This window comes from Macaca mulatta, chromosome 5 (assembly GCF_049350105.2).
Source record: "Macaca mulatta isolate MMU2019108-1 chromosome 5, T2T-MMU8v2.0, whole genome shotgun sequence".
In the NCBI taxonomy this organism is placed as follows: Eukaryota; Metazoa; Chordata; class Mammalia; order Primates; family Cercopithecidae; genus Macaca; species Macaca mulatta.
This window is the reverse complement of record NC_133410.1, coordinates 182,160,503-182,174,826: the sequence shown is the minus strand read 5'-3', so window position 1 is coordinate 182,174,826 and position 14,324 is coordinate 182,160,503. Positions and strand designations below refer to the sequence as shown.

The following is a 14,324-nucleotide window of genomic DNA, read 5'->3' as shown; positions in this document are numbered from 1 at the left end:
TGATAATCTACCGTATGCTGAGTCTGCTATAACAAATGCATGCGCAATTTTGTATTTGCTTTACAACTGAATGAGAGAATATACATTTTATCATATTCCTACCAATATTAACTTTTAAATCACCATTTTACCAAAATATAAGTGTCATGTTAAATATAACTGTTATAATATATAGATGTATGTTGGTACACCCACGTAGTCCCAGCTACTCAGGAGACTGAGGCAGGAGGACTGCTTGAGCTCAGAAATTTGAAGTGAACGTGGGCAACATAGTGAGACCCCATCTCTAAAAGAGTTAAAAATAATAAAAATAATAATAAATAAGCAAATAAATAAACTATAGATGTAGGGTTTTCAGTTTTCACTTTTATAGACTATTCTTCTTTACAAAGGAGTATAATATAGTAAGTAAGGTTTAGGCTCTGGAGTTAGGCAGATACGGTTCTAAATTATGGATTTACCAGTAACTGTGTGAACTGGGGAAAATTAACCTCTCTAAGCCTCATTTGTGGAATAGTGATAATATGAGCACTACCTTCTGTGGTTGTCTTGAGGATTAAATGACATCATATACATAAATTCTTAAGACAGTATCTAGCACAAAATAGATGTCACTTGTACTATTTTTATTTATCTCTATTACCCAGCCTGTGAAAGTGCTTGTTCTCCCATGTTCTCTCCTTCATGAAGCTTTTCCTGATCTTTCCAATTGAATATGCTCTTTTCCTTCCATTGATCTTCCAAAATGTTGTGTTTGTATTGCTTTTACAGCCCTTGACACTTTATATTTTGCTTTCAAACTGTGTGCATATTTCTTTTATCCACATTGTCAGATTATAAGCTCTTTGACAATTCCTTGCTAACCTTTGCCTGTGCTGTTGGTGCCTAGCACAGTATCTTACACATTAAATAGATACTCAAGGCCCAGCACAGTGACTCACACCTGCAATCCCAGCACTTTGGGAGGCCAAGACAGGAGGATCATTTGAGCCCGGGAGTTCGAGACCAACCTGGGCAACATGGCAGACCTTGTCTCAATAGATAGATAGATAGATAGATAGATAGATAGATAGATAGATAGATAATAAATATTTACTGAAAAAATAGTTGAAAACATTTTTATAACTACATTCTGCAGATGGAATAACAATGGTACAGATACTTGATGTGTTTTCAGCTGAAATGCTTTCAATTGATTTCAGTTTTCAATTAAAAGTGGTGTATTCCCTTTGCATATTACTCTTATATGTGAATTAAAGGCTGTTTTCCTACACCAAGCCCCATCTTGTTCTTGGATAATTTCACTATTTTTCTTTTTTAATTACATTGACCACTTGCAACTTTTTATTTGAGGTAAGTTTCTGTTTCCCCTGGAAACCTATAAGCATGTCATCTGGCCTGGTTACAATTATTTTGGTTCCCCAAACAAACGACCGTTTCTGAAACTCCTATTCTAATATTCTAGCTTATCAATGATCACTTACTTTTTCTTAAATTTAGTTATGCTATTTTTTATAAAGCATCAGAATTATTTTGTTCTTTTTGCAGATTGCTCTTCTCTATTTACAAGTGTATGCAATATCTATAATCTTGTTAATTAAACTCATGAAATAGTTTTACACACCTTTTCTTTGTCTATATGAGACATTTAAAAATGAACAGTGACTCACAGCTCTTCTAGCATGACTTGAATTCCAGAATCTTTGTTACACATCAACATGTTAACCATAAGTAACGTAGTTATAAAATAATTTGGGAACATGAAGCAATCTGATTGGCCTCCAGCCATCAGTTTATGAACTTATCAACATAATTTCAGTCTTATCTTTAAATTGATGACCATGAATAACGACTTTAAAATGAAATTGTAATTGTATTAGTTATGATTATCTTTAATGAATGAATAAATGCAAAAATTATTACACTACAGAGACACACATTAATAAAATCAGTAATGTAATGATATAGCACAGTAATTCTGTGCTTTTGTGTAGTCAATGTATAACATATAGACACATCATTAAAGAAAATTTAATTCGAATTTTTGCAAAGATCCACAAAACTCTAAGTTATGACAGAAAAAACCAATAGAAGTGTGTATCCTTTTGAAAACCTCCAAATTAAAATAAAATTGCCTCAGTTAGGGAAAGTAAAGCAAACTATTATTTCTGTTTCTAAAACTAATAAACATCTTTTCATAATTTATCTCATGATTATCTCTGGCTTCACAAATTTTCTTTTATCAAATATCCCCATCATAGTTAAAAGTGAAATTAAAGCATCAACATTAACACTGATTTTACCTACTTGCATGGCACTGTATAAATCTGAGGCCATTTCACTTGCATTATCTCATTTGAAGTCATTTTGCGCAACGTGTCAGCCTTCAATGGTACTGAAAAACCTTGTGTTACAGTGTCATTTGGTTCCTAGAGCGTCCTTGTAAATTCTCCCTGTCACAAGTAAACTCTTGGCCTTCACTTTTACCAATCATGTTAGTACTAAGCTGTTGTCCCCCAGCCCCAAACCCTTTCTTCCTGCTTGCGGGACCTTGCAGCTCCAGTTTCTGCATTGCAACCAGCTTTCTTTAGGATCTGCCAAGAGGGGGCGCTAGAGAGACTGAACGGCAGAAGGAGGGAGAAAGGACTTGTTCTCATTTGCAGGCTGTCTCCTTTTGTTGCCTCAGTAACCATCCTTCACCCTGGAATGTGATTCCAGTCTCCAGCCCATTTTGCAAGAGCCCCAAAACCAGCTTCATTGTACTTTCAGAGGTGCAGCCCTTGCCAGGCAGTGCCCACTCCTCAGAAGAGCTCCAACTTTACGGCACCCCTTCTGTATGACTTTAGATTCTTTAGTCTCTTGATTTAATTTGATTTTCATTTTGATTTTTCAGTTATGTAAAACAGTAATGTAAAACATTACATAGCTTCAAAGTCATCTCTGCCTTATAGGTAACCTCATGCTAATTCTTTTGAAAATGTGAGAAAATGCTATACACTTTTATCACTCCTTGACCCTCTCTTACACAAAAAGTAGCTCACTCTACACGCTGTTCTACACCTTAGTTTTTTCCATTAAAGATGAATTCTGAATGTCATTCAAAAGGAGCATACAGAAATCTCTCTGATTCTATGATATGATGAATCATATCATATGCCCTGCAGAACATCCCCCGTTAATATTTTCTGCCTTTCGATTTTTAGTATCCCAAACTGAAAGTTTTAGCATTCAAGCACACAGACACCTATCCAATACAACTTCATTTTTTGGTCAGTTAATACAGGTAGAATACGTGTTTGTGTCCTCAAACCTCAATATAACTTTTTAAACAAAATTATGTCAGATAAAGTCTTGAATCTCCGTACACAGTTGTCAAAATGGTAAAGCCTACAAGGACTTTCAAAAGGGCAAATGCTTCAGGAAGGCTGCTGCTGAAGGTGAGGGAAGGCACTTTCCCGGAAGTCGCCATATAAGGTGACTGTTAACAACTATAGTAATTGGTTATTAGGAGGTGGATTTTTTAGGCATTTTACATCTTTACATGATCATTTATTACATATATAAGTTATTCACTGTGTTTTAGGAAATTGGTTGAGGCTTTTAGGTTGATAGATAACCACTCTAATTACTCCTTTTAATATAATGAAAATAACAAGCATTTCAGACACCTTTGTTAAGCACTAAAGGGCCTGTGTTCCACGTGTGAATGTACTCCAGTTTATTAAACCAGTCCTTTATCGATATTTAAGCTATTTCATCTTTTAGTATTATAAGTAATTCTATGAGGAACAGTCTTGACCATATGTCAATTTGCATTTTTAGAACAGATTCCTAGAAGTCCTGTTGCAGGACTGAAGAGCAAATGTATATGCAGTTTTGCTCAATAATGCTAAATCCTCCCGCCCCCAACCCCTTTGAAGCTGATACCACTTTGCATACTTATTTCATCAAAACCTCTACAACAGAGTATAGTTTACAAATTTTGGGATCTCTGCCAGTCAGGTAGGTGAGAAGTGTTATTTCAGTGTAGTTTCAATTTGCATTTCTCATATATTCAGTATATTTTCCTATGTGTGAGGGTCATTTTTATTTCTTTTTCTGAGAACTATCTGTGTCTTTCTCCCATTTTCTATAAGGTTTTGGCCTTTTTTTCTCAATTCTTTGAAGCATTTTATGTGTTCAGAATATTACTCTGTGCCAAATTTATCACTCTTTTCCTTATTGCTTCTGAAATATTTTGTGCATTTAGATCTCTGATCCATTTGGATGTCTACCATATGGTGTGATAAATGGATGTAATTTCATCTTTTTCTCATATGGTTATCCAGGTGTTCCAAAGCCATTTACTGATTAAAAACATACTTTCCCTCTATTATGAGAGGTTATCTTTATCAATATTGTATTTCAGTTGTTTTACCAGATTTTCTGTGTGGTTCCATTGGTCTTTCTGTCTACTCATGTACCCATACCACAACCTTTTAATTATAGAGGCTTTATAATATATTTTAGAGAAAGAAATGCATTGCCTGTCTTCTTAGGAAATTTCCTGATTAGTATTGCATGTTTATTCTTCCATATGAACTTCATAACCAATTTGTGTAGCTCCAGAGGGGAAAAAACTTCTGCTATTTTTATTGGAATTGAATTATATGAATAACTAATTTAGGAAGAATTAACATGCTTATGAGGCTGAATCAGCTTGCCGTGACTAATGTTATATCTTTCTGTTTAAGGCCATATTTATGTCTCTCAGGCATGTTTGTAGTTTTCCTCATATAAGTTTTAAACATTTATATAGTTTTATGCCTAGGAATTTTATTTTGTGTTTTCCCTTTTATTCTATTTTATTTGTTATCATGTATGGAGTCTACTTCTCCATTATACATAAACAGTAAGACTATTGATTTCCCACAAAAAAAAAACTATTGATTTTTATGTTAGTTATCTATCTGGCTATTTTATTAAGTTCTCCTATTTGTAGTTTTTCACAGATTATTTTTGGTTTTCAAGATATATAATCATAACATCTGCAATAGAGGTAGTTTAATCTCTTCATTTCCAATACTCATGCCTCCAATTTCTGTTGTCTAATAACATTGGCTAATACTTTTGATTCAAAACTAAATAACAATTAAGATACCCACTGTCCTTTCCTGGTATTGACTTTCTGTTCCTCATCAGTTAAGATGTTCATTTTGCTCTGATGATTATATGTACTATCATATTAAATTATTTATCAATTCCTAATTTGTTGTTTTTAACATGAATGGGTATTAATTTTTTTCAAATGTCATTCAGCATCTATGTAGATGATTATAGGATTTGGCTCCTTATTTCTAATCATAAGATGACTTACATTAATAGATTTTCAAATAAAGAATCATCCTTAGGACTGCCACTTTGGGAGAATGAAACATCTATTTGGTAAGAACATCGAGTATGATCAGGAAGAGATAAGATAGGAAACTGGGACATTTCTCATGGGTCATATATTTTAAGTGGCATCATATTATTTGTTTAAAAATTGTACTTCATCATAAAAGTAATGAGAAACCATCCATGAAGTATTTTACTAAGAGTCTTAAATCTTAGAAAGGTCTCTCTAACAGCAGAGAATGTCAAATTAGTAGTTGTAAGAGGTATTATAATGAGCCAGGTGAGAAATGATAGGGCCTGAACAAAACAGGGTGGAATTCAGAGATACTGAGGAAATGTAACAGTCTTAACTGAGTGAGTGAAGAGGACAAGCAAGAGGGGAGAGTCTAAGATAACTTATAGATTCCTGGCTTGGCCAACTAGGCAGATGGTAGGGCATTCACCAAGATAAGGAGTATAGGAAGATGCATCGTTTTTGTAGGAAACAAGTTTGTTTTGAGTTTTAGATGCTTGTGGAAGTTCTAGATGTATACATTTTTTTCTAGAGGTTGGGAGAGATGTAAGGAACATAGGTACAAATTTTGAAATGATCAGTGTACAGTTGGTAATTGAATCTATAGAAGCAGATGAAATTTCAAGAGTGTGCATAGTGAGAAAAGAAGAGGCCAAGGATCCAAAGCCACCTTACCTACCTTAGAGAATTGCAAGGAAGATCAAATGACATAATATGTGTGAAAATACTCCATCTCCATATGTTGTTTATTATATTCTTCCTAAAAAGTTTTTTAGCATTTTACATGGTTTACATGAAGTAAAGATGGCTTACAGAAAACACAGGCAATGACTCATATTCATATAAGTGCATGTAAATATCAAATAAAGACTAAAATTCCCAATCCTACCTCTCTTCTGGAAATAATGCTGAAAAAATTCCATAGTGGACCCCATTTGCACACTTCCGGATTTTCATTTTCTACCTGTAAATGTAAATCCTATTTGTTTTTATTATAAGTGGATTTTAAAACCCCACTGGAAAAAAAGCCACTTATATTCAATAAATCAATACATAATATTCTAAGTACAATAGCAGTAGGCACAAAAGAATATCATTTAGTCTCTGTTATCTTATTCCAATACAATTCTGCTGTTAATTGTAGAATCACAGTACATAGCTAGTAGAACTTTTAAAACATACAGGTATAACTTGAATCTTATTTGCCAAACATTTTTTAATATCCATAAATATTTTATAAGCATGTCATCTCTCTATTCAGTGTCCTTTCACCAATTAAAAGTTTACTGTTCTGCATTCATTTTATTTACAGATTTATGACTTTAGAAACATCACCACGACTTGGATGCTTAACCTTATAACCTGTAAAATGTATGTTGAGTATCTCACAGAGATACCCAGAGAAATGAGTGAATTAGATTCTTGTGAAGTTTAGTAGAAGAGCTACAAGACAACAATAGGTGGTGCTGCTGGGATGGAATACTGAGTATGTACATTTAATTCAACAAATGTCATGGAAAAATTTCCCCAACAAAATTACTCTGCTTATTAAATTAAAGGTTGGTTTGAGAGCAATATTAAAGCCTGATCAAGATGAGACTTTGAGGGAGAAAAAAGCTTCAAACAACTTCTCATACTAAGAAGAAAGACGTTTCCACCAGTGGGAGCTAATTTTTGTAAGCCGATTTAAATTTCAAGCAGCAAAATTCCACATTAACTTCTTACAGCCAGGAGCAACTTGAATCTTCCATGGTTATACCTGGCAAACAAAAATGAAGTTAAAACTTCCAGCATTCCAAAAAGATACTCATAAAAGCTATTTAACGTAACTGGATTTTGCTGATTTCTCTCCTTCCTATCCCGAAATTCAAGTGGAAGGAGATATAAAATCTAGATTTCCCCCTTGCTTGAGCAGTTTTGACAGCTAGAGAGACTTAAGCCTGAGCGGTGTTCATCGGATAAGACACAGACCTTTTTCAGGGGACCACAGGATTCTCTGAGGTTTTGTAGAGTTTCTACACACCTGTTCTTTGCTATGGCTAAATGGCTTGAGGTATGATAATAAATTGACTGCAAATAAAAATTTAAAGGAAAGAAATGGACCTCCCTAATCAATTTTCCTAAAAGTACTTCCAACCTTTCAATCAAAGCAATAGATTTTTCCCCTTCTTATGTCTTTAAAAAAGTTCATATATGCCAATTATGATAGAAATTTAATATTCACATCTCTCTTTGTGGCTGAGCACCAGCTGTGGGGTAGGTAATAACTACAGGTTAGCACCTCAGCACATGTACTTCCTTAGCTTGGCCCTTGTCAGTCTCCAGAGTAACAGGTATAAATAATTGTTTATTTCTCTATCGTCCCTTGAAAATCTGGTCTACCTTTATATCCCCAGTCTTTATCACAGTGCCTACCACATAGCAGGCACTCAATACATATTTGTTAACTTAATGCATAAACTCCCACCACTTACACGTTGGGTACTTTTTTGAAAAACAAACAAACAAACCTACATATTAACTTCTGGTTGTGACTACTGTTTATTTAATAACTGTTTGGTACCATATAATACTGAGTTTGCACTCCCTATATCTTATTATTGACTTTCTCCAAGATTATTAGAGACAGTGAACTCTGAGCCTATGACTCATCTCTTTATACTCTTCATGGAAAAAGAAGTTGAAGACAGAAGATCCAACTCTGCCACCTCTGGGAATTACAGCACAATGGGAAGTATCTGTCCAACCTGACTGCGGACTGAGGCAAATCTTAAGCATAACACCAAGATAGCGCCTTCTAGATGGACTACTTCAAGTCAGTAAGTAATTTACCAGGAAATTATCTTCCATGCTTTAAAGGCTTATTTCATAAATATGTAACATCTTGTATTTGGAATAAGGTAAAAAGCACATCTGTCTTTCTCTACTCACCCAAAAGTATCATAATCCTCAGGCACTTTTCTCGATGAGTTTCAGAAGAACAGCATACGTGCCATATATCTATTTTATAGCTGTGAGATATGTTACGAAGTCTCTTGTAAAGGCAAGCTTACTCTCTCTCTCTATGGGCCTCTTTTTTGGCAAATTCGTTTATGTGGAATAATTGGGATAGATTAGTCAAAAATGCTTTCATCTTCTTTTCTTGACTACATTGCATTTTAAAATAATTAAAACCCCAGATTGTTTCTGCTTTTCACCTAAGTTTACTGGCACCCAGCAAAGAAGCCTACACTTTGATTTTAATCATGACCAGACAATATAAGGCCCCTGTCTCAGAACCAACAAGGGCAGCGAGCAGAAACCCTGCTGCGTAATTTCAAAGCCATGTACTTCCTGCTGCTAGCCCTACAGTATGATTTCTGTTCCGCCACGGGCACCAGTAGAAAGCAACTTCCAATTTGCACCTCACACATAAATTCACATTATGCCAATAGGTTTCGAAGGAAACCGCAAGCTACCCAGCTCAGCCGTCAGAGGTCTGTTAACAGACCTTTAACTATGATCTATTGTGCAGCAGGACCTGAAAGACGCTCACGGAGTCCCACTTTATAGAGCCTGCACTTGCCCGACACCGTTTTTCTTGAGATAATTATAAGTGTTTATTTTGGCTTTTAACAACTTTAATCACATTATTTAGCATGTTACTGTTTTGCCATCGAGTTAAACGAATACAGAGTTCTCCCAAGAATTTCCCAGAAACTTACATATAGGGTGGTTTCACAATGACAGAACCTAACATCTGAGATGGAGGTGGTCAATTACATCAAAGCTTCATGGATGCAAAGATGTTTTCCTCAATAAACAAGTAAGAAAACAAATTATATCATGCAACAGAGAACTCCTAAGTGAATAAGGTGTGATCTTTCTAATGAAAATAGCATGGCCCTCCCTTTGCTGTGAGGTTCTATTTCCAGTGTTTGATGGTAAAAGAGATTCACAGTGAAGCCGGAGTTATGGTATGCAATAAATCCTCGATGCCAAATGTTGCTGAGATTACCATGTGGAATACAGAACAGCACTTCTCTGAGTTATCTAGAATTAGGTTTAAAAATAACCTTAGCCAATCACTAAGGGTTCTACAATCACTGTTAACGTGGAGCAACTGTGGAAATATCGTGCTGTGCCAAATTGCATCTGACGGCCCAGTAATAGCAGAACTGTAATACATACATTCTAAAAAGATCTACCTCCAACGGATACTGGTTTTACAAAACCAAAAAGATGACAGTTCCTCTTATACCTAAATGACCCTATTCAGTGTGAGTTAAATGAAGAATAGGTCTAGATCATTCAATAAATATATTTAAAAAGTAGTAAAACCTATGTGCCATTTTTATGTCTTTAATTTTTTATGTAATGCTACTCATTCTGCTATTAATTATACTAAAGTAGCAAAAGAAAACTTTTCTCCCCCTATAATTATGAATTTCTATTACTTAAACTAGTCACTTTGACTATCTTAAGAAACAAATGATGAACATTACTGTATTTACTTGGAACTGTTTTTCTGCACAGTGCTATTAAGTGGACATGCAAGGCTCTGAATATAATAACAACTGAAATAAGATGACACGTGAGGGGAAGAATTTTGAAATGGCCAATTTCATCGAACAGGCATTATCCCTTTAAATCATCACATTTCTTTTGGAGAAAGACCTGCAGGGCAACTTGCAGTATAACCATCAGATTTGTGCTTTATTTGAAAAATTCAGGAACCAATTAATTCATAAATGAAAATCCTTATTGGGCATAATCTCAGTTTTCAAATTCAGTAAATTCACAGTCAACAGATAACTCCCAAAGAGATTGGTAGCAAAAATATGGAAAATAAACAGAAAAAATTGAGTTTTTAGTGTAAACAAGTATCATTGGGAAGTAATAGAGACTCCAGAGTGTGTGTGTGTGTGTGTGTGTGTGTGTGTGTGTGTGTGTGTGGCTAATTTTTTTGTATTTTTAGTAGAGATGGGGTTTCACCGCAGGCACACACTTTCTAAAAATAATTCATGAATAGAATGTTAATATTTCAAGCCCAGTAGCAAATTATAAGAAGAACACAAAATGAACAAACAGGTTTATTTTTGGAAACTAAAGATGATTTAAATTTAGAAATCTAGCCATGTAATTCACTCTCTTAACATATAAAAAGAGAAAAACCCATAGAATTATTTTGTAAGCTGCTGGTAAAGCAGTTCGTACAATTCCTTTTGCTGATAAAAAGAGAATAAAGAGCCCTAGAAAAGTTCTAAAAACTTGAAAATTATATCAAAATCTGTTACAAATACCATAGTTAAGCATCACCAAATAAAGTCAGGAACTAGGCAAGTATGCTCACTATCTTTATTATTTTTCAAGCTAATCCTGGAGCATTCCTGTCAATGCATTAAAATAAGAGTGAAATGTATGTACTGGAAGGAAAGAAACAAAACAAAACTGCCTTTATCTGCATATTACATATATTTGCCTGCCCAAAATATCCAAGACAATCACTTGAAAAACTGCTAAAACTAATAAGAGGTACAGTAAGGTAGCTAGATAAAATGTAAATATACAAAATCAATGATCAATTATAAACAAAAGGGGAAATAAAAATTAGCTAGGTGTAGTGATATATGCCTACTACTACTACTACTTGAGAAGCTGAGGTGGGAGGATCGCTTGAGCCCAGGAGTTCAAGGTTACGGGAAGTGATGACAGTGCCACTGCACTGTCTCCTAGGTGATGGAGTCAGACCCCTCTCTAAAAATATGTGTGTGTATGTGTGTGTGTACCTATGTGTGTATATATATTCATATATATATAAGAAAAAACATATCTAAATCACAAGAACAACAAAAAGCAGTGAATAAAGACAAGGTTAACAAGAAATATTAATGTATACTTGAAGAAAACACTTAAACCTAACTGAAGAACCTAGGAAACGCCTGAATAAGTAAAAAGTCAACATTTTCCTACATGGGAAAATACTAAAATATGACGATGGCTATATTTGTTTGCTAGGGTTGCCGTAACAAAGTACCGCAGAATGGGGGAAGGGGGAATAAACAACACAAACTCATTTTCTCACAGTTCTGGAGGCAGAACTCTAAGATCAAGGTATCAGCAAGGTGAGTTTCTTCTGAGACTCTCCCCTTGGTTTGTAAATGCCCATCATCTTTCTGTGTCTTCACTTGGTCTTTCCTCTGCACCTACCTTTGTCTAAATTTTATCTCCTTATAAGGACTAATGTCCCATTGGATTAGGAGCCACCCTAATTACCTCATTTTAATTGCTTCTTTAAAAGCCCTATCTTCAAATACAGTCACGTTCTGAGGTCCTGGGGGTTAGCAATTCAACATAAAAATTTGGAATATTGTGGGACACAACACAGTCCATAACACTGACATTTCTTTATCAGAATAATATAAAATGTTGAAGCAATTAGTGAAATCCCAACAGAATTATCTTGAAACCTAAGATAATTATAAAATTTACTTATAAAAGTAAATGCATAAAAAAGTGTGAGATAGAAAAACACTGAGGGTCAACTTTCTCAGAATTTCTAAGCATTATTATTATTATTATTATTATTATTATTATTATTATTTTGAGACAGAGTCTCACTCTGTTGCCCAGGCTGGAGTACAGTGGCGTGATCTCAGCTCACTGCAACTCCGCCTCTCAGGTTCAAGCAATTCTGCTGCCTCAGCCACCTGAGTACCCAGGACCACAGGTGCGCACCACCATGCCTGGCTAATTTTTGTATTTTTAGTAGAGACAGGGTTTCACCATGTTGGCCAGACTGGTCGCGAACTCCTGACCTCAGGTGATCTGCCGGCCTTGGCATCCCAAAGTGCTGGGATTACAGGCGTGAGCCACCTCAAATTTCAAATTATTCTATAAACCTGTGGAAAGCAATCATGGTCTAGTGCTTACCAGCATTGACCTTGGATCAGGAATGTTGGGGCTCCATCCCAGCTCAACTGCTTGCTTAGCCCAGCAACCTGAGCAAGTTACTTAACCTCGTTGGGTCTCAGTTTCCTGGTATACAAAATGGTGATAATAAGAGTAATTAGTGCACAAGTAGTTGTGAAAAAAAAGAATGGTGTTTAGTATATATTAGAGACTCAATAAATATTAGAGATTTGTATTAAAGGTGGCTATTATACAATTAAAATAATACAAAGAATACACAAATAGGTCAAGGGAACAAAATAGACACACACAAAATACAGTGATGTTGACATAGGAATTTAGGTTATGAAAATGTTGACACTAAAATCTGTGAGCAAAAGATGAACTATTAAAGTGAAAAGAAAGCCATTTCTGTAAAAAATTATTTGCCACATACTTAGCAGATACAGATTTAAAATGCATAACATATAAAAACTTAAATTACCAAAGGAAATTGGGCAAAAGTTATGAACTGGCAGAAGAGGAAGTACTGAAGACTGCTAACCATACAGAATCATGTTTAATATCATAAGCAAAAGAGGAAATGGAAATTAAAGCAATAAGATATGTTTCACCCACTCGATTGGCAAAAACTTGAAAGCTTTATAAGATCCAGGATCCATAAGTTTCAGGAAATGGGAACTTGATATATTGTTAGTATAGACTTTGAAAGCACAATGCAGCAATATCCATCAGAATTATAATGTGCAAATTACTTGATTCAGCTTTTACTTATACGAATTCTCCTACAGAAATAGTAAGAGAGATGGTTGTATAGAATCTTTTTTCTTTGTATAGTGAAAAATTGGAAACAACCTAAGTATCCAGAAAATGGCAGGGAGATTTGCAAAAAAGAATTAGTTAAGCATATAAATTGAATTGTGAAAGTGTCTGTCAGTTATGAAGTATTTGTGATTTCAAAAATGTTTATGCCTAACCATTCATAAATGGCTATTTTTAAAGTCTGGAGATACATACATAAACAATAGTTATCACCACCCAGGGGAGAAGGTTGGAAGAGAGAGAAAGTTTTAGGGAAGTTTACTTTTATGTATCTGAATCATTTGTAATGTTTAAGGTTATCAAGTATTAGTTTTATATTCTAAGACTGAGACCACAGGCTGGATGATCGCTGCCAGTTGCTCACCAGAGAGGATGAACTATCAACTGGAACAGTGACTCTGTAATTATGCTCTGCTAGCTGGGGAAAGCACAGTACTATTGCCAGGGAAAAGACATATGAAAAGAGAACTGTTGGAAGTGCTATAGGAAGGCAACCAGGGGAGCTTACATTCCTCTAATTTAATGTTCCCCTACAGTAAGACATCCATTCAAAGAACACTTCTAGCTTATCTGCCCCTATGCCAATTGTTTCCTGCGGGAGAAGGATTGAATTAACTAACTGATGGGTTTGGAGTAGAAAGTAGACAGGCCTGGATCAGCATTTGTCCTCATCCTCTTTGGATCTGACCACATGCAGATGTTCTGATCTACGCTTGCTCATGCCACAAACTTAGTGGTCAAGACTGTGCACCTAAATAGGAAGGTGGCCTGTGGTTGTCCAGAACTGCCTTGACTGAGAAGGTCTTGTGCCCAATTCTTGGGTTCCACTAAGAAATATCTTCTTGCCACATAAATCATGTCCCCCAGCCGAGCCTTTATTAACTGTAACAAAGCTGACATTTTGATTTTGACATGCCTGTTTCTTGGTCCCATCTCTCAATTAGTTCCAAACTCTGGAAGATTAGAGCAACTTAATATATTATTAATGCCAAATTCCAGATGCTTCTAGAGAGATATTGTACAGCTCATATCAGAGTTTCATTCTTTTATTCACTTAGTCAGCAAACACTGAGCTAGGCTCTGGGGATATAAAAGTAGAAAGAACAGGGAGACTACATTTACGGAGCCCACAGTGTATACAGTGTATTTGGGAGTCATATTAAACAAATATAGCATTGTCTTCAGACAACTGCAAGGTCAGAAACAGGTACATAGAGGAGGT

At 35.2% G+C, this 14,324-nt stretch overlaps 1 long non-coding RNA gene across 1 annotated transcript; it reads right to left on the bottom strand.

The window, feature by feature from the left end:
* Nucleotides 1-3,244: 3,244 nt before the first annotated feature.
* LOC114678436 (uncharacterized) lies at nucleotides 3,245-8,744 on the bottom strand. The gene is made up of 2 exons (XR_003729864.2): nucleotides 8,321-8,744; nucleotides 3,245-7,148 (listed from the first exon to the last, which is right to left on the bottom strand). It is a non-coding gene; the product is annotated as an uncharacterized LOC114678436 (long non-coding RNA).
* Nucleotides 8,745-14,324: the final 5,580 nt, after the last annotated feature.